The sequence below is a fragment of the Macrotis lagotis genome, chromosome 1 (assembly GCF_037893015.1).
Source record: "Macrotis lagotis isolate mMagLag1 chromosome 1, bilby.v1.9.chrom.fasta, whole genome shotgun sequence".
Lineage (NCBI taxonomy): Eukaryota > Metazoa > Chordata > Mammalia > Peramelemorphia > Peramelidae > Macrotis > Macrotis lagotis.
The window spans coordinates 199303899-199329499 of NC_133658.1; positions in this window are offsets into that span (position 1 = coordinate 199303899).

Below are 25601 nucleotides of genomic sequence, written 5' to 3' on the forward strand. Positions count from 1 at the left end.
GTTTTTCCCTAGTAAAGTTAGGTGCCATTTCATCATCATCATCTTCTTAATTACATTTTACAGCTTTCAACCAATTTTACAAAAACTGAGCAAAGATGAATATTATCTCAGTAATTATTACTCTAGAGTAGATTTTTTCATAATATAAATGAAATTTTCCTCTATTTTGAAGATGTACAGATAAAAAGGGCATTAATAAAGAAACATTACTTCAAAGAGACTTTAGAAGTCACCCAGTCCAATGGTGTTAAACTCAAAACAGATCCCTGTGAGTCACATATTAACTTAGAAAATCACAAATTAGTGTTATCTATGTTTTATTGAGATGGGGTTAATTGTAGAAATATATGAATTTTGAGTAGCAGAAATAGTTGAAATTCTGTGCCCTTACAAAAAAAATGTTAAAACTGATTCCCTAGTCATGTTGACCTTTTGAAGAATAGACTATTCAAAAAGCTTTTCTCTCATCCTTGAGAAACTACCTCCCTCTTGAAGATAACTACCATCTGTGCCTCAGGAGAGAAAAGATACACTCAGGCATGGGTGCAAATTGACCTCAGACAGGGAATACATCATCTCCCTTAATCTATGGGACCTAGTATGAGGAGACCTTGGGCAGAACCTCCTTGTCCCCCCCCCCCCCCCTTTCCTCAGTATTACAACTTTGGGAACTTACTTCACAACTGGAAAATTCCCTAACTAGGGGGTACCTGGCTGACATCCAAAATTTCTCATAAAAATTAGTCTCTCCCCTCCCCAATTAGTCAGTTGGTTGATCTACCTTTTGACTCCACTTATTTTCTAAACATCAATAAAGACCTTTGACTCCTTTTGACTGAGATGTGATTCCTTAAGTAGATTCTCTCACCACTCCTGGACCAGGAACCACACAAAACTCTGGAATATCTCCAGAGCCTTGGTGGATTTCCCCTGACAATTATATATATTATATATATATATATATATATATATATATATATATATATATATATATATATAAATATATATATATTTATATATATATATATAATTTTATTTTTATATTAAATATTTCCCAAATACATTTTCATCTGATTCAAGTCACTTAAAACTCTGCCTGCAGTAGGTAACTCATTAATTTGACATCTCTGAGTAGCCAGTCAGTCAAGCTTTTAATCAACACCAATTCAGTGTTAGGAACTAGGAATAAAAGGACAAAATTCAAATGATCCCTGACTCCAAAGAGCTTATGGTCTATTAAGATTAAAAAGAAAAATGGAAAATCAAAGCACCTTTCTATATATATATATATATATATATATATATATATATATATATATATATGTAGAAATAGATACAAATGACTAAATGAATGAATGAATAATGTATATAGCCTAAATTTGTCAGACCCCCCCCCCCCCCCGGGAGAGTACTGCTATGGAGGCAAAAGATTCAGCAAAAGCAGTGTTTACCAGGTTACGTCGTCTTTAAAATTTACTTTTTGATATTGTATTTTAGGAAGCTTCTGGGAGAAAGAAACCCAAGATTGGAACAAACAACCATTCTTATTTCCTACCATATGAGATGGAAAATATACTTTTCCAATTTCAGTTTCCCTGCCCCTTTCTCCATGATCCAGTAAACTGGAGTTACAGACCATGGAAATTGAAAGCTGAGGAGTGACTTACCCCCATACCCCCACATGTCTTTGATTTATCAGCAGAGTCCACTTCACTAGCAAGTTACATATACTAACCATTGATTTGCAAGACAACTCTTGTTTTCCCCCTTATTTGTCCACCAAAGATCAGGTCAAAATTTTAAGCTGGAGGACAATGTCTTCTTCCTTTGGGTTACAGATGAGTTCAAGAGAAGAAACTGATTCTGTCTAGGCAACCAGCAAGTCTTATCAAAAATGAACTGTGCCCCATATCATATAGTTTCCTTTCCCTTCTGTTATTGTATTTTCTTCCTTTATATAAAAGAAAATTTGGCAACTGCTATATTGCTGTCTGGTATGATAAATGGTGGTGCCAGTAGAGATTTAGTGAGATGTTTGGATTTCTGTACTTGAACGGGAGAAAATTCCTGCTTTAGTGAGAGTAAGGTGTCAGAAGCAGAAGTCCCAAACTCCATTCAAAAATATCCATCAAAAACAGAGAATAATTTTCTAGACACACACACACACACACACACACACACACACACACACACACACACACACACAGAGATCCTTCAAGTAAATGGAAGCCAAGGAAAAGGAAGTCTGCATTACTTGTGGTGTGCAGACTCTCTAAAACCCCTGCTATGAAGAAAAACTCATTAAATTCCTTATCCTACATTAGATGAGGGTTGTCTTTATCTAGAGAAGGAATGCCAACATTCAAAATGGTTCAACTTGCAACCTCCCTGATCCAAACCATTCCTTAAAAGGAATTTCACTCTGAAGATGCCACAATGGTGACAAATACCAATTCAAAGTGTCCCTTTCAAGTGTAAGTCCTTCACAATACCTTCAATGTCATGCATCTTACAAAGGGAAAAATGACTAGATGTAGAACAGTTATGTGGTACAGTGCAGTGGATGGAGTGCTGATCCTGGAGTCAGGTAGATTTGAGTTCAATTTGACTTACTTGCTTCATGAACTTTTGATTGCCTCATTTATAAAATGGGGGGTAATATTTCCAGTTAACTTCCAGAGTTGTTGTATCAATTATAATAATGTACTTAGTATATTACTTGGTACATAGCAAGTGTTATTTAAATCTTAGCCATCATCATCATCATCAATATTTTATTCTTATAATTATTAAATATTAATTTCAATGATTTAAAGAATTCTTCATTAAGAAAACTTCCTTTATCAACACAGGTTGTTAACATATAGTTGTAGAAAGCACCAGTACCACTGAGAAATTAAATGATTTACCCAAGGTCATATGATGAAGCAAAGGTGAAATTTGATTCCAGGTCTTCCTGATGCCAGGACCAGCATTACCACATAGTTGTCCAACAACTAGTGACTTTCCCTTTGTAAAATGCATATACAATAAATATTCTTATTATTCTAAACCACAGCTACCTCTCATATAAAAAGCAAAATATTACATATTCAAAATGAATGCAAGACAATTTTGTTAGAGTAAGAGTTGCTAGCAACAAGGACAAGGATCAAGAAAGGCAGTAGTTGTGATAAACGATGAAAGAAAAAAAGAGATGAAGGGGGAGAAGAATCTAAATTATGGATATAAAACAGTGTAAAGGCATAGAGATGGGAGATGGGATACCATGGATGGCAAGTAGGTCATTCTGACTGAACCTAGAAATAGTCTACCCAATATCTGGAAAAGAAGTCTAAAGGGAGTTAGTTTAGGACTAATTACTTTCCCCACACTATTACAGAGGTTGCAAATATCTCTTCTCTACCTTTTTTTGCATTCAGAGGATGGTCATGATTCAGATGAGAAAAACATACATGCTATGATGCTAAACTAACTCTTGAATTTAAGACAGCATGTAAAATTCTCACTAGCCTTTCTTCATCTAGCATAGTCAGAATGTGTTATCAAGTATTCTGGTAGTGAGAATCAATAGACCAAATAAAAAGCTTTTAGTGTATCTTCATCTTTTCCCAAGTTTTCTTTCATTTCACATAATCTTAGGATCATTTCATTTACTCCCTAAGGCTAATGGATCATGGCAATTAATATGATAGTCGTAGGGAGGATAAATTGTTTTTTATTTCTTTTAATCTCTTTATAGAAGCCTGGAAATATGTTTTCTATGAATCTGTACCCAGCATGCAGGATACTGGCAACTCCAGTATAGCTACTTAAAATACAAGACAACAAACCTAAATCCTCATATTCTCAGAAGGAATAAAAGTTTCTCCTTTCCTGTGACAAATTGCCTTTGAAATATTGAAGGAAAACAATTGTTAATTGATATCTTCTGATAAATGGATTGATATGATTGTAAGATGATAGATTTCCAGATAAAAGACACTTCACAGATCTTTTGATTTGCCTTCTTCATTTTGTTAAATTAGGACCTAAAAGTTTTTATGACTTGTTCAAGGTCACATAGCATCTGAATTGAGATGTGACCCATGTTCAGACTGTAAATCTAGCACAGTAGTTTGCTGCTTTCCATTGCATTATTTATCTTATGTCCTAGAGCTTACTTTAGAGATTTATCTGAACTCAGCAAAATATTCATAGGTTTCTCAATCAATTAATTGACAAATATTTATTAAATCACTTTTTTAAGGGATTTTTTTAAGTGCTGGAGTTGCAAAGATATAAAAGTAATGATCTCTATCCTTAAGAGCATGACCAGGAGAGTTTGACTAGGATGGCAAAGAGATTAATAATAATTCTAAAGCAGAATTCCTGACTCATAGTAATTGTTATTTAATGTTAACTATCATTATTATTATTTCAAAGTGCAAGCTGTCCCCTAGCTATGTAAAAAATAAAAACCAAAACACTGATCAATTTATTTAAGTAACAAAAAAAAAGGAACTTAAAGCTCAATATACCAGAGGGAAAAAGAATGCTCAAACTGTTTGCTTTAGAAAAGACCAGATTTTCAACTAATTGAACCTCACTTTCCAGCCAGCTATTTCATCTTCCTATAAGATACATTCCAATTTCTGTCTTTGATTTCACCTGAAATTAACTGCCTTTTTAAATTAGGAAATAATAAGGACTAGTTGATGCTTTTTAAGAAAAAATACTATGCAGATTGAAGACATAATTCCTTTCACTCTTTTTGTATAGAGAGACAATGCAAATCCATGGAAAATTATTTGAAATAAGGTCAGAAAGAGCCTTTCAATGGCAACTCCCTTACACTTGATCTCTGCATGTTGCAAAACTAGCAGAGGAGCTAAGCCTTTTGAAAAATTTCAGGGCATGCAACCATACATCTTTTAAATGAAACAGCAGTAGAGCTCCACGGTGGGACTTGACCAGGTAATCTTCAAATGCTAACATTGCAGATATGCATTAATGTGGCATACTGGGCTCACGCAGATTTATCCCTGAAGCTAATGAAAAATGTTGCTGATTAAAGTATGAAAAGGCGAGTGTCTGCAAGCAGATTTGCTGACAAAGAAATCCAAGAAGGCTTGAGATAGAGAATGTGTGAGAAACATGGTTGTCCCAGGGAAATTTTAGCAAATTTGAAGACTTGTTATCTATCAACAAGTATTTATTGAGTACCTACTATGTGACAGTCACTATGTCAAATGGAAATACAAATACAAAGAATGAAAAATACCTGTGTCACTTACATCCTATGAGTGACAAAACAAGTGGATATAAAAACATATACATTCTATAAAATATACAACATGAAATGTGCTGAAGACAAGAATGGGATAAGTCACTTTGGAAGGCATAAGCAATGACACCTTTAAGAGCTATACAAATGCTAGCTATTGTTACTAACCTTGAGCACCTTTCAAATTATCAGAGACAAATATAATTATCCCCTTCTCCCAAAGAAGAAACATTCTAATTGTAGAAGACTGGAAAACTCTCAAAACCCAGGCTCTGGGTTTTGTAACCTTGTAAATTATCTTTGTATATGGCCCCACCAAAAGTTTTCTCCTCCCCAAGATAAATAAAAGTTGCCAGTCACTTTAGCCAATGACATGGTCATCAGTCTCTTTGCCATCCTAGTCAAACCCTCTGGTCAAGTTTTTGCATGAGAATGCCCTTTATAAATTGTGTCATACTTAACTAAACGTATTACTGTCCATGTGTTCTGAAAGGGTCACAATATAGTAGAAGTATCATGTTATTATTTCCCTTATTCTGAACAAAACAATATGACCAGAGTAGCTGGTCTCAGATACTAGCTGTGTGATCCTGGGCAACCCTATTTGCCTCAAATTTCTCATCTGCAAAATAAGTTGCAAGAAAAACCTCAAATGGGGTGATGGAGAATAAGATACAACTGAAATGACTGAACAGAAATGACCGTATGACAGCAGTAGCTTATATGATTAAGTATCTATGTTGCAGACTTCAGGCCTAATATTGTGGAGCTGAGATATTGCAACCTCAATGTATATTTCATGAGATTAAGGAATTAAGAAAGACTCTTCAGAAAAAGATACATAAAGTTAGGAATAAATTTAACTGAACAGTTTATGGGGCATTTAGAAAGAAATATTTTCCTTAAATGAATATATATAATTGCTGAGCAATCAGGAATACACATATCATTACAGCAAAAAATGTTAAAGACAATTAGAAGTTATTTCTTTGGGGCAAAATAAAGATGGAGGTAATTAGATAGGAGTTTGGAGGGTATTTGGGGAATCTATACAAGATTATTTTAGGTCTCAACAAATTTTTTGGACATTTCATTATAATGTAAGAACATGTACAATAAGAAAGGCTCCAAGATATGAGAATCCAGCAAAATTAACTTGTTATACCAAAATTGCAGATGTCTATGTGGTAGGCACATTGAGGATGGTGTCTCAGAGGGCTAGGGTAGGAAATGTCTACTCATGATTAGTAGGATTAGAAGAAGAGATAAACAGAAGTCTCAGACAGAGAAATCAGTCATAAGGAAAGTTCCTTATTTACAAACCAATTGCACATTTCTAAAAATGATTAAAAACAAAGTCTCTAATAATAATCAGTGGCCTGGGAAGAGATCAAGGACTATATTTCAGCACCGACTTGTTATACTTAGTTGACATTATACTCATGGAGGACAATCATTTTCTGATATCAAAAGTGGTAAGTAATTTAGATGCGAGGTGGAAGATCTTAATCAGTTAACCAGTCAATAGCATTTATTAAGTGAGTCGGTAAGGCAGTCTGACTGCTAAGGATAGAAAAACCAAAAATGCATTGGTCTCAGTCCTCAAGGGCAACTACATATTAATTATTGACTTATATAACCTTTAGGTGGTGCAGTGGCTCTGGAATCAGGAGGACCTGAGTTCAAAGATGGCTTCAGACATTTGAGAATTAAGTGTCCTTGGACAAGTCACTTAACCTTGGCTACCTTACATGGAGGGCAAATTTCCCTCATTCTAGAATTGTGATAATAATAGCATCTAACTCACAGGGTTATTGCAAGGATGAAATATAAAAAATGCTTTGCAAATATTAAAGTGCTATGTAAATGCTAAATATTATTATTATCATTATATAATTAGTAAAACAAGTATTGGAATTCAGGTTTCTCAAAGTTAAATACGGGATTTTTCTCTATTACATTTCAATTCATTCATCTATTCACTTACAATTTCATTCCTTTACTGAATGGATATTGCTTCCATGACTCAGTGGTATTCAGAGGAAGGAAAGGTACTGCTAATCAGAAGAGGGTTTGTCAGGATTAATGTAGGCACTGTCTTGAAGCTAAGATCCCATGGTCTAGAGTAATTGTGTATGAAGTACAGGCTTCTTTCATCATCTTATATTCTTAACTGATTTAATATCCATCATTGACCATGACTTCTGTGCTAGGGTTCTTTTTTTTTGCCTCTTTGTTCTCCATATCTCTTCTTTGAGAGAGGTTATACATTGAATTATTGCTTCTCCTGACAGACTAATTTGGAGTCCCCCCCCAAAAACTGAATCACCTTGTTTTATTTCTTTTCTAACCTTTTAAATAATTAATAGTGCCTTGCCTTTAAAAATCACTTTTAATTCTTAACAGTACATTCACATCTCTAACCCTCCCCTGCTTATTCCATTATGTTTCAATTCTCACTATCATTAGGCTTACTTTCTAGTCTAATTTCATCTCTGAAGGAGGCAGACTGCTTTAGTAAAAGTAGAACTGGATTTGGAACCAGAGAGCTTTGAGTGAATTATATTCCTTCATAGTGCTTGCATGCCCTTGGGCAAGTCACTAGTCTGGGCCTCAGTTTTCTCAATATTTGCAGTGGCAAAAAAACCCTAAAAATCTCAAGTTAGCTAATCATTAATTGTGGACTGATTAAATGGATTGTGAAAGGTAAATATAATGGAATAGTACTATAATGAACTCTAAATAACAATGGATAGGAAAAATGAAAAGCAATTAAATCCAATTCAATAATCATTTAGTTTCTACTGTGAGTGAGACACTGTGCTAAGAGATAGGGGAAAAAAAGGAAAGTCAGATCCTGTCCTGAAGGAACTTTCGTCAAATAAGGGAGACAACAGGCCAACAAATATATACAAATCAAACCAAATACAAGACAAATGGGAAATAATCAAAAGAGAGAAAGCACTGGAATTAAGAGAGAAAGTGTAGGTTTTAAGTAGAAAGTGAGGTTTTAAGTGGGACAACAGCATGAATGGGAAGTCAGAGGGAGAGTGATACATAATGATGAATCTAGGATAATTCCTAGATTTTGAGTCTGTTGACTTTTACAGTAATAAGAAAGGAAGGAGGAAGGGAGAATTTAGGGTAAAAGATAATGAATTTTGTTTTGGACTTATTGAGCTTAAGATGTCTACTGAACTTTCAGTTTGAGATGTTTGAAATGCAGTTGGAAAATGACTGGTCTCCAACCCATCAGTGAGCTAGACTGATGTCTTCCTTAAACACATGAAGACTTCCCCTGGTGGAATGATTGATAATAATAAATTGTTAAAAAGGCTATGAAGGCCTTTGAAGTAGATACCAAAGATATCAAGGTCATCCACTGAATCTCAGACCATTGTCAGTTGCCTTGACTTCTATGACTCTGCTTCATTTAAATACAATTTGTGCATAAATCATCACCCATCATGGCATTGTTACACTTTATAAATAAAGGATAAAGATCAAATAACTTTAGATAGAATAGTTTCTGTGAAATGATGAGGAAGGAGGAGTTCATATTATAAGGCATTAAGAAAAGGAAAAGAGTGAGAAGAGACAAAGGGGAAGCAACTATTGTAGATGGCCTTTTTGAGGAGTTTATCTACAAAAGGCAGAAGAAAAATAAGATGGTAGTAGGGATCAAATGAGGGATTTTTCCAGGAGAGAGAAAACATGGGTCATATTTGTAGGCAGTAGGAAAAATTCCCAATAGGAAAGTAGAAATTGAAGGTAAATGAAAGCAGGGATGATAAAGAAAGCAATGACTTGTAGGAAATTGAGTTGAATTGGATTCCTTAAATAGATTGAGGGGTTAGCCTTGTCAAGGAGTAAGGCAACTTCTTCAGAGAAAATCCAAGAAGAAAATGGTAAGATATTTGAACTGATAGAAAAAGAAGGAATCAAAAAGAGGAAAACAAAAAACACAATAATTATGACAATGTAAATGGAAAGAATAACAAAATTGAAATCAAACAACTGCAAAGAAATACATTTTCTTCCCCTCTGTGTAAAGATGGACCATGAGTGTGGATATGTGCTGGACTTAGTTGATATGCTGTATGGTTTGGTTAAAGTGTTTTCTAATTTTTCTCTTTCATTATTAGTTAGCATTAACTGGTATGGATCTCTGGAGAAAGGGAAGAGTATATTCAGAGATGAATATAATGTAAAAATGAAACACTTCAATTAAAAAAATCTTACTTAAATTAAAAGGTTTTCCACAACAAAATCAAAATTAGAAGAAAAGCAGAAAGTTGGGAAATAATTTTCACTACTAGGAGTTCTGATAAAGGACCCATTTCTAAAATATATAGAGAATTGCATCAAATTTAAAAGTCACAAATCATTCCCCATTTCATCAATGGTCAAAGGATACAAACAGAAAAAAATTTCAAATGAAGAAATTAAAGTTCTATATAATCATATGAAAAAAATTGCTCCAAATCATTATTTATTAGAGAAATACAAATTTAAACAACAATATCACACCTATCAGATTGGCTAAGATGAGAAAAGGGAAGATTATCAATTTTGGAGAGGCTGTAGGAGGATTGGGACATTGACGCATTTCTTGTGGAGTTGTGAATGGATCCGACCTTTCTGGAGAGCAGTATGGAACAATGCCCAAAGAGCAATAAAAATGTTCATATTCTTTGACCCAGCAATTCTAATCCTAGGTCTATATCCAGAAGAAATTATAAAGAGGGAAAAATCTTACATGTTCCAAAATATTCTTAACAGCTTGTTTTTGTAGTGACAAAGAATTGGATATTGAGGGGATGCTTATTAATTAGCTAATGGCTAAACAAGTTATGGTGTATGAATGCTATGGAATACTATTAGAAAAACATAAATCTATTAGAAAACATGAATGTTCTGACTCTAGAGAAGCATGGAATGATTCAGGGAATCTGATGCTGAGCAAAGGGAGTAAAATCAAGAGAACAATTGTACACATTACCAACAACCTTGATGGAAGCAGCTCCTCTCAGCAGTTCAGAGGGGCTAGGACAACTGTGGACAATGTTATCCCCATCAAGAGGAAGAAAAACAAAACAAAACATACCAAAAAAAATCCATCTTCAAAATATGATAAACACTATATAAAAATTATCTTTTATGTTTTTTCTTTCCCTTAATCCTTGTAACTTAAAAATATAAATGTGCATATGGATGAAAATAAATAAATAAAAAAAACTTTCAAGATGTTTATATTCTATTGTTATTTGCAGTGGGCCAGAATAGAAATTAAACATTCATATTAATTCATTTTGATAAGTGTGATACTAATGATAAAATAACTAATATTTTGTAATACTTTAAGATTTTAAATGCAATGTTTTTACATATATTATCATATTTGATCTTCAAAAAGTGATGTAGGTCCTTTATAATTGCTGTTTTGCAAATGACTTATGAGAGGTTATTTGTTGCTTTCACTCATATCCAACTCTTTGTGGCCACATTTGGGATTTTCTTAGAAAAGATACCATGTGGTAAAAGCAGGAAATGATTATAGTAATTTGCTGTTTGATAAACCCAAAGAGTCCAGCCATTGGGATAAAAACTCCCTCTTTGACAAAAATTGCTGGGATAATTGGAAGTTAGTATGGAAGAAATTTAGATTAGACCAATACCTCACACCCTTTACCAAGATAAGATCCAAATGGTTACAGGACATAGACATAAAAAAACAATACTATAAGCAAATTGGAAGATCAAGGACTAGTCTACCTGTCAGATCTATGGAAAGGGGAGCAGTTTATGACTAAAGAAGAGTTGGAGAACATCACCAAAAACCAATTAGATGATTTCGATTACATTAAATTAAAAAGCTTTTTGCACAGATAAAACCAATGTAACCAAGATCAAAAGAAATGTAGTAAATTGGGAAACAATCTTTACAACTAATGATTCTGACAAAGGACTCATTTCTAAAATATACAGAGAACTGAGTCATATTTTTTAAAACAAAAAGCCATTCCCCAATTGACAAATGGTCAAAGGATATGTAAAGGCAATTTACAGATGAGGAGATCAAAGTAATCCATAACCATATGAAAAAATGCTCTAAATCATTAATTATTAGAGAAATGGAAATTAAAGCTTCTCTGAGGTACCACCTCACACCTCTCAGATTGGCTAATATGACCAGGAAGGATAATGATCATTGTTGTAAGGGATGTGGGAAATCTGGGACACTATTACACTGTTGGTGGAGCTGTGAACTCATCCAACCCTTCTGGAGAGCTATTTGGAATTATGCCCAAAGGGCAACAAAAATGTGCATACCCTTTGACCCAGAAATACCACTACTGGGTCTATACCCTGAAGAGATGAGGAAAAAGGGTAAAACATTACTTGTACAAAAATATTTATAGCTGCCCTGTTTGTGGTGGCAAAGAATTGAAAATCAAGTAAATGTCCTTCAATTGGGGAATGGCTTAGCAAACTATGGTATATGTATGTCATGATACACTATTGTTCTATTAGAAACCAGGAGGTATGGGACTTCAGGGAAGCCTGGAGGGATTTGCGTGAACTGATGCTGAGTGAGATGAGCAGAACCAGAAAAACACTGTACACCCTAACAGCAACAGGGGAGTTATGTTCAACCTTGAAGGACTTGCTCATTCCATCAGTGCAACAATCGGGAACAATTTTGGGCTGTCTGCAAAGGAGAGTGCCATCTGTATACAGATAAGGAGCTGTGGTGTTTGAACAAAGTGCAAGGTCTATTCCCTTTAATTTAGAAAAAAACAGATATCTTTTTGTCTGATCTTGTTACCTCTTAGACTTCTCTTCTTTAAAGATATGATTTCTCTCTCATCATACCCAATTTGGATCAAGGTACTACATGGAAACAAAGTAAAGACTGACAGAGTGCTTTGCGGGGGGGGGGGGGAGGGAAGCAAGATTGGGGGTAAAATTGTAAAACTCAAACAATATCTTTAATAAAAAGAAATTTAAAAATAGAAAAGATACCATGATACCATGTGGTTTGCCATTTCCTTCTCCAGTTCATTTTACTGATAAGGAAACCGAGGTAAACAGGTAAGTGACTTGTTCAGGTCAGCTAGTACATCTCTGAAGTCGTATTTGAATATAGGTATTCCTAATTCCAATTCTAGCATTTCTACTTGCCCTTTTTTGAGATATTATTTGAATACTTAGAAGTGATTTTCTTAGCATCACAGACTATAAGTATCCAAAGAATTTAAATTCAACTCTCCTTGATTCTAACCCCAAACACTATTCACTAAGTGAAGGTCATCACAGTTTAATACAGGGGTTGTCAAAAGTGTTAATTCCGATCAGCATTAGTTTTGGGGCAGTCAGGATTAGGGAGTTACCATTATTATATCTGGGAACATCTGCAAAGTAGACTCTCATTGATGAAATATACCTTTGTTTACCTTTCCTAACTCCTTTTCTCCTTCAAAAAAATCCCTGGGCTACTTATAGGAGCTTAGATGTGCATTTCCTATTCCTTTGGGTGTGTCTTGATTATTATTACCAGCCAATATATTCCCAGTTAGTTCAAAGAGTACTACTTTAAAAAAAAGTGACTGACCCTGGTCTATGCTGCTCATGCTAACTCTGAATTCTAGGATGGAAACTCTCAGATGACAAGGAGGATAATAGAAATATGAAGAGAAAAAATGGAAGGAGAGCTAAGTAGATTAAGAAGAAAAATGAGTAAGAAAAGTAAAGAGAAAAAAAGAGAAGACAGATAAAAAGATGAAGAAGAAAAATGAGAAGAAAGTAGAAGGATGGTGTTTCAGACTCAGGATTTACAAAGATCTCCTTCAGATGGTAGAAAAGAGGTACAAGTTACCATCATCACTTGGCTTTGAAGATATTTTCTTACCTTTCCTTCTCTCTATTCCTTTCCCCTTACCTCCCTGGTCAAAGAGGTTAACACTCAATGAGGTTTTCTTGGTTCTCACATATCTGAATATCTTTCCTATCCTCAAATGATGAAAAAGTCAGGCAAGGGAAATGGTAAGTTATCTTTTTATGTGACTATCAGATAATTTACATTTTTAGATGCTGAAGTTTCTATAGACTTTACAACTTCTATATGTGCTTGCATTACTCAAGGTGATAAAGTAAAAAATAATTGGTATGATAACAAATGGACATATTAGCCTATGTCTCTTCTGCCAAACAGGACAATGACTGAAGAATTCTCAGATTTGCCATCTACAGCCCAGACATTTTCCCAGGATGACAGCCATGGAAAGTCATTCTTTTCCCACAGTATGCCAGTATCTCTCTCGATATGCAAATGCAAGAGAGGGCAGAGGGTCCTATCAAGCTTCTAAGGATAAAACATGAAGAAGTCAGTGTCAGCAAGGGGTAGTCAAAGTTGAGAAATGTATTTATGAAACCAGCGAATCTTCATTAACATCAGATTCCCCAGAAATGAATTCCATTGAAGACATAGATCCAATCCATTCCCTAGCTCTTATCTCTGTTGAATAAGATTAGGTAACAGATACAGTAGCATTATACAGACTTGAACAAAACATTCATTAGTCTCCTAGTTCAATCAACCAAACAATAAACACTTATTAAATACATGAGGCACCCTGCTAAGAAGTAGGGATACAAAAAGAGGTAAAAGACTGTCCCTGTTTTCAAGGAAGTTACAACCTAATAGGAGACAAAAAATGCTTAAAGCTAGCTGTATACAACATAAATGGGAAATAATTAATAGAGGTAAGGAAAATAAGAGGGGTTGAGGAAGACTTCTTGTGAAAGGTAGGTTTTTACTTTGCATGTAAAAGTAGCCTGGGAGTTTAGTTATCAGAGTGGAAAAAGAAAAGAACCTTCTAGGAATGGGGGTAAGTCAGAGAAAATTCCCAGAGCAAAAACATAGTTTCTTATTCATGGAGCAGCAAGGAGGCCAGTGTCATTAGATTACTTAAAGATTACAACAGCTAGGTGTTAATCCTGTATCTTCTGACTTTAAACCTATTGTTGTTTTCTATTCAAATCAGTCAATGAACACTAATGCATCATGTTATCACAAGGATACTATACTATATAGAGATTTTGATTACTTTACATGACAATTTACTTGACACAATCACAAAAGCCACCTTCTGTATGCCTGGAATTGATATCCTCCTCATCACAAGACTTAATTTTCTTCAAAAGGTAGCTAAGGGGTTATCCTATTTAAGAAAACTATTCTGATATCTCTCCTCTCATTTGTTGGGGTTTATTTTTTATATATTATATTCCTGTCTCTCTACTAATAAACTAATGAATAAAACCAAAAAAATTCAACAGAATGAAAGCTACTTCAAGGCAAGGTCTATTTTGATTTTGTTTTTGCAACCCAAGACTCAAGCTTTGAAATGTCTGTTAAACTATAATGATTTCTAAAAACTGCTGACTAGGAGATACAATTTTCGATAAAATTTTATAAAGCATCTAAGAGTAAAGGTCAAAGGTCCCTATACAGTCATACAATTGGTCTAGGCCAGTACCTGAACTTAAATTCAATTCTTCAGAGGGCAAGTCTAAAATCTAGAAAACGATTCCTAGATCATTCAAGTAGTTGAGCAGATACAATTTGTAGGCTAAGTTTATCAACATTTTCATAACATTAAAACTATAAATAAAACATAATATAGTGGGTTTATTAGTTTATGAAGTACTCTGATTTAAGAAAAATAATACTGAAATAAATTTACAGAATGCTATAACTAATGAACCTTTAAGTGTATCTAGACTAGACATATCAAACATGTCAGCAGCACTCTTAAGTACAGGACAAAAGAGATTAAAATATAATTGGGAGATGCATAATAAAATAAATTAAGATACTATAGCATATAGATAAAGTTAATATGTAGATTTCTAAGTCAATATGATGTGACCTTCCAAGGATCTCCATGTACAGTTTAGTGGTCTCTGCTTCATACTGATCTAGACCAATTCCTTCATTTTATACAAAAAGAAACTGAAACCTGGGAGGGAAACTGTGACATTTACAAGGTTCCATGATACTTCAGATTCAATAAATATTAAACCTTGAATGTAATATGTCACTAAATATCCAAGAGGCACAGGGTACTTGACAAATAGTAGATGCTTAGAAATACTTTTTTTTAATTAATTGATTCATAGTGAATAGAAAGTTGGTTTATCCTTTCATGAATACTGGCCAGAAGACTATGTGCAAGTCTATATAGCCTTAGAATGAGGAAAAAGTCCTCTGAGACTCTAAGTTATAGAGCAACTACTTACCTTAAACAGCAAAAAGATTTTCCATACTGAGAGCTCCTCACATTCATGAATTTAAATGCCCAAACCTCAAATAAAATTGTATTCCACAAATGTCTTTATGTTTTGTCTTTATCCTGGTCTCTCTATCTATATCTATCCTTCTCTATTTCGGTCTTTGTGTCCCTCTCTTTGAGTCTCTCTCCCTATCATCACTCTGTATATTCAGAGTACAGTATTATAAAATGTACATACAAATATTTTTAAAATGGCAAAGTCCTAATCTTGAGGGAGTGTACCTAAAATCACTGTACCTGACCTCACAACTGAGTCTCAAAAGAAAAGAAAGGTTTCAAAACACTAGAAGAGGAGGAAATGGTTTTTAGACATGAGAATTACAACTTCTATGAATGCATGCAGATAGAATGTAAAGTATGAATATTGAAATGATTTCCTGGATTAAAGAGTTAATGAAGAGGTAGATGAAATAATGATTATAAAAAATATTTTAATTACTATACCAAAATTAGATCCTAGGCCTCCTGTTTCCCACTTTCCTATCCTTTTTGGCACATAATCTTCCTTTCAGACGTTTGAAATGATACCTCTTCCATTTGTTTGCCCCTCTTTTGGTCCCATTAGTTCATACTTACTTTTTTTTTACATATGCATTGCCCCATTTCTGAAGGTCTTCTTTCAAGAATATAAGCATATTAAGAATAGGGACTATCTTTTTAATAAAATAAATCTACATAACCATAGTATCTCAAAAAGTGGTTGGTGCTTCCTAAAGATGGGTTAAAAAGACAAATGGATGTCTAAGTTCTAAGAGTGCAAGACTGTATCTCCTATAGGCACTAATGATTTGGGGGGGGTCAAAGAAGGCTAAAAAGTTTTATTACATAAATAAGAATCAAAATATGATATGTAGATCTTACTTTCAGGTAAGCAAAACAACTTTTTTAGCCAACCCACTTTTTCCATTCCAGATATGATTATATATTGTATTCCAACAGGCACATATCCTTCATTCATCAGGTATACAGAAATGACAATATCATTTCTAATATAAACATACTACTTCCTCACAGAAACGAATGACATGTAAATTGTCTTTCATAAGTTAGCTCAGCAAATAGCACAGTCAAGACATCAGAATGAAGAGTATAATTTGCCAGTGATGTTGGGTATGTGAGAATAACAATGTTATTTTATCATCTTACAATGAGAACAATAGAAATAATTTGCAGATGAAGTTAAGACAGTAACAAGAATAATGATTTTTTATCATATAAAAAGTCTTGGGTTTTTATCCAGAATTTCCTAAATAAAGATAAAAATCTTAAATATAATTTTAGACTGAACAAAGATTTAAAAAAATAGAGGTGGACACAAGGGAAACTGCTTTATAAAACAATGACCTTTCACTTTAGTTTTTACCAGTAAATAATTCAGAAGCTCAGTAATCCTATTCATCCCAATAGTTGTGAAATATATTTAAAATATCATCTTATAATTTTAGACTAAATTTTATAAAGAAAGGACATTAGATTATTCTCATATTAAAGAACTTCCATGAAATCCATTGGATTTAACCATTAACATTGAAGACACAAAAAAATGAAAATGATGTATTTTCTGTACTATGTCATATAGTTAGAAACAGAAAGGTTGTCTGTGCATTGTTCCCAATATGTGTATTTGCTCTTATATATTTTTATGTATATACAAATGCACACACATATGCATATATGGACATATATGTATGCATATCTACATCTTGAAAAAGAGTTATAAATGGATCAGTATTAAGAGATCAGATTGGACATCACTATGGACATTATCCACAAGGACTTTAAGTGATATATGAGTGTGATTCAACATATAACCAATAAGGAAATTTGACAGACATTAATGAAAGATCCATCACGGAAATTTATGCTAGGAAGAAAAGATTGATTGGTTAGTGACAAGAGTGAAAGATGAAAAATGGACAACTGGAGTGGTCCACTGGTAGATAAAATAAGAGAAATCTGTGAAACACATTGCAAATATTAAGGTGTCATATAAATGCAAGTAATTATTATCATCATCAGTATTATTAGCTATTATTTTTACTCTCATGAAGGCCTATAGAATATTTAATTGATGCCTTCTAGTGAATTTATGGGATATCAAGAACAAGGGACATAGGCCATTGGCAGTCTCTAGTTCAATCTTTCACTTCCAATCACCCCCACTCCAACAGGTCAAGGTAGTTCCCAAGCTGAATAGTGATGTGACTCATTTTATGAGTATTAGAAGTAACCCTGGTGTGAAAGTTTGTGTGTGTGTGTGTGTGTGTGTGTGTGTGTGTGTGTGTGTGTGTTGGGGAGGAGGGGTTACATACATTTAGTATTCAAAATTATATTTCTAAGCCCTACCAGTGTGCTTCCATTTAAACAAATAATTCAAATTGATTTGTAACCATGTAATATTTATTAACAGAAGCCACAGTGATGACAACAGTATATAATGTGACATTATATTCATAAATTTAGATCACATTTTGTCCCAAATGCACAAATTGTCCAGGGGCAAAAGCAGGCACAGAAACTTAGCAATGAAATATATGAATCATGAATCCCATTTGTCCAGGGCAAATAATAACTTTGGACTGCAAGTGTTGATGTCCTTGGTCTCTTCAAGGACTATCTATTCTGGTGAGACCACTCCTCTTATAGTGCTCTATGTTTTCTTGCTATCTTGCTGGATCAAATTGTTTCTTTATTGCTCACAAGTTGTTGATGTGATGTTCAGCTCTTTATTAGGAATTATCAGCTTTCACTTTAGGATTTGCAGAACTTCCTAAGTGTGCTCTCTTGGCTAAGCATGGAAGCAATACTACACTCATTCAGAGAATGGTCATTCCATTAAATCTGGAATCTGAAAAGTTATTCAGGTCTGTTCTTTCTCTTCGAAGGGTTTCTCCTCTTTTAGACATGGGATAAGTTAGTCATTAAGCAGTCATTAAGTGCCTACAATGTACTAAGCACTGTACTAAAAACTAGTGAGAAAGGTAAAAAGATAGTTCCTCCTCTCAAGAAGCCTACAATCAACCAGGGATGAAAACATATGAACAACTTATGTACAAACAAGTTACATTCAGAATAAATTGGAATTAATCAACAGAGGAAAGGCACTGTCATTAAAGGGGATCAGAAAAGGTTTCTTAATGAAGTTGAGATTTCAGCTACATTTGAATGAAGTTAAAAAGCAAAGATGAAGGAAGAATAGTATTTCAGTTATTTAATGAAATTAAATTCATTGAAAATTTGGAAGATAGCATGCTTTTTTGGAGAAACATCAAGAAGCCAACTGTCATTTGAACACTTGAAGGGAAGGGAAGAGGAGGTTTACAGAGATCTTTGTGTGTCAAACATAGAATTTTATATTTAGTTTTGAAGGTGATAGGGGAGTCACTGGAGTTGACTGAGTGGGAATGGGGGGTGAAAAGATCAGATCTGAGCTTTAGGAAGATCACTTTGAGAGTTAAATGGAAACTAATGGGGGAAGAGTCTTGTGGCATATAAGCCAAGCAGCAGACTTTTTCTATAGTCCATTAAATGTGGTATTGAGGGCTTGCTTGCACTAAGATGATGATAGTTTTAGGAGAGGAGACCTTGGCAAAATATTAGATATGGGTGGGGGGAGAATGAAAGAGAGTAAGGAGCCAAAAATGTTAGGATGGTGGTATCCTCAATAGTAATAGAGAAGTTTGAAAAGTGGGGGACAAACTTGTAAGGGAAAATAATGAGGTGACTCTGAAGGAGCTTTCCATTTCTCAAGATACAACTGATGCTATGCCACAAGACAGATTTTCTCATCAGCTCTTCAAACCACAGAGGAGTGTGCTTCTTCCCCTCAACTTCTGGCATCAGGATTTCCCTCCAATCAGATGATCTTCCTACATCAACTACAAAGCATGACTATCTCTAGTCAGTTTGTTTCAGCCAGTCTATCTCTGCCCTGCTTCTCTGCTTCTGCCATTCACACATTATTATAAGTCCTTGTGGATTAATACCAACGTTATTCAAACTGATCTCTTTTTTAAAAAAAAAATTATTTAAGGCAATGGGGTTAAATGATTTGCCCAAGGTTTCACAGCTAGGTCATTATTAAGTATCTGAGGCCAATTTAAATTCAGGTCCTCCTGACTTCAGGGCTAGTGCTTTATAATTTGAACCACCTAGCTGCCCCCCTCAATCTGATCTCTGATTTTAATCAGTTTATAACACCTGTCTAAGATATAGAAATGGATACACATATACATACATATATATATATACATATATATGTATATATATATATATATATATATATATATATATATATATATATTACTATATTACTGACTAGTTTACAAACAGCCTTCTGGCTAGCTACATGCTATAAACAGTTTTCATTCTCTTTGTATTTTCATTGTTGAGAACTACATCTATTCCATTTGTCTTCCTATGGATTTTATGGGAGACTTTTTATATGAGGAAAAAGCAGAGTCCTTTCTTTTAGATGCAGCTAGCTTCTGGACAGAAGTCTGGAATGAGGAAGCCCTGAGATCATATATTTTTTTGTTGAGTGATCCCAGGCAAGTCATTTAATTTGTGTTTGCCTCGGTTTCCTCAATTGTAAAATAGAGATAATAACAGTACCTACCTTACTAAGTTGCTTTGAGGCTTAAATAAACAATTGCAAAAAAAAGTGTAATTAGCACAATGTGTAACACACTATAAATGCTCATTCCTTTTCTTCTCCCTTCAGTTCACAGCATTTAGAATCTCAAAATTATAAGGGGATGAATTTTTATTGAAGGACTAATCTAAAAGAGAGATGGTTAAAAGTTGTTTGACTTATCCTCTCAGCATTGTCAGTAGATCAGTTCTATAGCAATCTGACTATTGCTTACTTTGTTAATAATGTTTATTTTAATTGCAGTTTTGGTTTCCTTGAAATATGGACCTCTTTTTTTTTACAGTGAACTGACAGTCTCTTAAATTAAAATAAACCCAACACCCACATTTTTCAATATGACATAGTTGATAAACAACTTTTGCATAATCCTCCAAAAGTCCTTTCATTCTAAGTTTCCTAGCAATGATTCTAAGTTTTTAAGTCCTCAAATAGCCATTTGTAACTCCCGAAAAATAAAAAGCTACAAAATTATCAGTTAGTACTTTGGCCACAGAGAATGACAATTTTCACGCAGATGTGTCTAAAATTCTGTTATCTGAGGTGTTACTGTTTCTCATCAATCTGTTTTTCTTAGTGTTTCTTAAATAAATCTCCTTTTTCTGTCCCTTTCAGCAAAAGGGAAGTGCATATGGATGAATTACAATTTGCACTGTTGAATTGAACTCCCAAGTCAATGAGATCACAGAACTTTCTAAATCTTTGGATATCCCTGACATTGAGCACATGGCATGACACCATGTAGGCACTTAATCAATGTTTATTTAATTGAATTGTTTGTTGAATATAAACTTTGTAAATTCCACAGCATCTAACAGAATACCTGCACTAGCAAGAAATCAGTCAGTTATTACTGAAATTCCTGTTTCTTATAAACCTCTTCTTTAATCATCCATACACAGAAGTTAGCATTGTATACTTCTTATATTGTCTATTTCTTACATTTTCTATTTTTGTGTCATTCTGGTCCCCTTAATAAGATTTTTAATTTTGTCAGAAAGTTTATTAAAAGCTCAATACTAGAAATCTGCATGAATCATGTCTGAATGCAGTTCCTTATGTCAGAAACATTACATCATTTAAAAAAATATTTCTCATCAAATTTACTGTAAGGAAAATAAATGATAAAAATGAGTTCCTAATTGTTTCCTTAACCCTCCATGTTTCTTAGAGATCCCCTTTCCAAGAATTGACAAAGTTCTGCCTTAATTAACTTAATGGAAACAAATAAGCATGTTTATGGGAAAAATAAAATTCCTATCAAGCAGCACTATGACAACATGTGCTTGTGACTATAAAAATATATTCACTTCTTTATTCAGTAAGTTTTTGTTAAGCTTCTGCTGTACCTTAGACACTGTGCTGAACATAGTTCATACTATGAGAGTTATGATCTCCTTGGTGGTGGAGGACACTCTCCATCAATGTAATGCTATTCATAAAGACTTGCCATTTTCAAACAAGATTCCTAACTTATGTAGATCCATAGAATGTCTGAGTTAAGAAGGTTAAAGAGAACATTTATTTCATTGTCAATTCCCCTCTTAGACAGTAAGATTCTTAAGGACTGTTATTTTGCCTATCTATATCACCATTATGTCCCAACCCTAACTCATTTTCTTATCTCAAAAGGAAGTGAGCTAGGCATATATTGATAATAAGAGATATCTGATTGATAGTAGCACACATGCAAATACAGAATTATAGGATTAGAAAGTCCTGATTCTGAACTCACCAAGTCTAATTTGTATAAAGAACAATGGATTAATGCCTGTAAATAAGCAAAAATAAAAAACAAATAAAAATTTTTGGATAGCTCACCTATAATCCATAATTCAAGGTTCCATAAATTTTCTGTGCTCACATGGTCAGAGTCTAATTTCAAGTGCAATTCCCAATATATAATTATGCTCCCACCAGGTTTACTCTACAAAATTTCCACAATGTTTCTCAGGTATCACTCATACCTGTCTTTATAGATGCAAGCAGAAGGGCTCCCAAATTGGGCATGGTACAACTTATATTTTCACCATACTGAAAATGGAAAAGATTCAGAATAACTTAATCTAAACTTTATAAAGTTTCTTAATAATTTCCCCCAAAGGAATAGAATTTGTGGTTGCCACTGGGGTTACAGTTGGAATTTCTGATGGGTTCTAGAGTCTTATATAATCCTTTCATTATTCTTGGTACCCCACACAGTATAATAATCATCTAAGATTTATTTATTGTTTCCTTCTTTTCCTTTCCTCTCTTCCCTACCCTAAAGATAGCTATCATTAGATACAAATATGTATGTATGTATGTATGTATATACATATGTATAATCACACATATATGTAAATTTTTACTATATATTTAAAAGGAATAGCAAATTACACATAATGTTTGTAGTTTCAAGTGCAATGTTTCTTAATTATACTGTTATAGAAATGCTTATTTTATTTCAAAATTTAAAATTAAAAAAACAAATATAAAATGTTAAAATGTTAAAACAGAAACAAAAAGAATGAGGTAAGTTCATTAAATCAGTCAGGATTGTCAGTGACTCACAACTCAGTTAAATACATATAAAGCCCCTTTTTATGTACAGGTACTTATGTTAACACAAAGCATGGGACCTAGCAAGGTTTTCACAAATGCTTGTTCTTTTGAATATTGTTTAACTCATTTTTCAGATGAGAGGGTTGAGGTCCAGAGACTGACTTGACAGAGTCCCATAGCAAATTCAGAACAGAACTGGGACTGAAACATATCTTCTGTCTCTGAGGTCAGAGCCTTTTACACTACATGTTATTGCTTTTACAGAGAGCTTAAATTATTGTGTGCTCCTCCAGCTAGGTATTCTCGATAATCTTTCACCAAGCAAGTTTCTGAGAAAGCTGCTCCTCCAACTTCTCAAAATGTACTTTTTCAGGAAGCAACCCATTACTTTTAATCCTTGAAAACTCACAGAGAACCCAAATCATATTATGGTTTTGAGCACAATTCTCTTATACTATGGAACCTAGATCAAATAGGCACTAGTTCTGACACTGCTGATCATAGTTGAAGCAACACTTCCCATCATTTGTCATAAAGCTGAAGATTTCATTCCTTCAGGATTCCTCAAAATTCTAGAATTATGAATTTGGAAAAAGTTTCTCATCCAATATATATTTGATACTGAAAGATACCCTTGTTACTGAAAGAGATTCTGGTGGATCTCCCTAAGCCTCCTTAGTCTAAACTCTTTGAATATCAACTTAGTTATGAGAAGAGGATAGCTTAATTGACCAGTGAAGGCCTTGCTAAGAAGAAATGTGGCATATGGATAGAGGACCAGCTTTGCAACAAGGAAGTCAGAAATATTGTTTCAGACTCAAATCAGCTATGAAAACAAAGGCAAGTAATATAAACTCTCATTGTTTCCTGGGAACTCCATAAGATGAAATGCAGGTACTGATCGATCTTAGAGGAGACCATTTTCACAATGGGATTTCTCTGTAAAGTCATAGGATAGATCAGAACAAAAACAACAAATATTTCTATAACCTGTTGTTTGCCTCCACACAGATATATTACCAATCACTTACTCCAAGAAGTTTTCCCTTGATGCCCCCAAATAGATATGATTTGTTTATGCACACTGAAGACTTGACCTATTGTATTCCTCCTATGCACTTAACAAATTTTAGTTTGTTTCATATTAATTTATATAAATATTTTCCTTACTACCATAGTAGAGGATATGTTTGAGAGTAGGAACTAGCTTATTTATCATTGTATTTTATTCAATGCCAATCACATTATATACATAATATAATACATGCATGATTGATGAATGATAAATTTTCTACTCATAGTTTAAAGTCCAACCAAAATGCCACTTCATATAGAAAAATCTTCCCTAAATGTCTTGGTGAAGACCTTTACCCTTGGACTTCGTAAAGTATTTTCCTTTATAACACAAAAATGTGCTTATAAAATAATGTTGTGTATTATAATTGCTTGTGTTTATATATGTTTATATGTTACTGAGGTGTAAGCTCCATAAAGGCAGGGACCCAGTCTTATTTATATTGTTTCTCTTCATCAGTGTCTATTGATATTCTACAGGCAGTTAATATTTTGTATTTTTTCTCCTTTTTTTCTAAACTTTTTTTATTTATTTAAGGCAATGGGGTTAAGTGATTTGCCCAAGGTCACACAGCTAGGCAATTATTAAGTGTCTGAGTCTGGATTTGAACTCAGGTCTTGACTCCAGGGTCAGTGCTCTATTCACTGTACCACCTAGTTGCCCCCATTTGATAATTTTTTTTAAAATGACTGGACATTCACTGATCAGAATTAGAATATTCATGACAGATCTTATTTTTTTAGAATAACGTGTATATATATAGATATATGTATGTGTGTATATGTGCATGTATATATGTTTTTGTTTATATGTATATATGTTTATATATAGGTATATATAATATATATTCATCTATAACACAAAATATATATAATAAATTATATATATGTATATATATATATATATATATATATATATATATATATATATATATATATATACACATACACACATCATAAAAACAAAAGTACCCTGAATTGAAATTAAATAGTAATCCTAACTGATGGAGGCTATGCCCAGGGTATTTTCAAGTGAATATATTCAACTCTTTCTCTTGTACCTTTTGTGTAATTTCATGACTGTCAGTGTGTCTTCAAGGAGAAATGCAATACACAGTATTGAAACTTAATAATTTTCCAGACTTTAGTCTATAGATAACTGAAATGAGAAGGGAAGCTTTATCTATTCATACTATAATACAATTTTGAGTGTTTGTGCTCATAAATCTCTAAAGGCCCAACCCTTCATATTTATAGTGTATCTTGATATATGGGGATTGCCTGAATGAAAAGTGACCTCTTTTCATTGAGGTTAAAGAGAAGAAAATTCAAATTCTTTAAGGTTATCAGTAGGTCAGTAGCAGAAATGAAATATATTTGTTACGTTCACATAATGAGAGCAATTCAGAGCAACCCAGAATGAGTGAAGTGCTTTCTCAGGAAGAGAAAAAGAAAAAAAATAGCTTCTGGGGACTCAATAGTTAAAAACAGAAAGTACCTTCCTTCTTTCTCACTCCTCTTATTCTATCCTATTTTCTTCCCTTCCTCCTTCTTTCTCTTAGCTTCTCCTTTTTTTCTTCTTCCTTTCTTCCTTCCTCCCTTCTTTCCTTTCTTCTTTCCTTCCTTCATTTCTTCCTTCTCCTTTGCTCCCTCTCTTCTTTATTTACTTTCTCCCTTCTTCCTTCTTATCTACCTTTCTGTTCCTCCC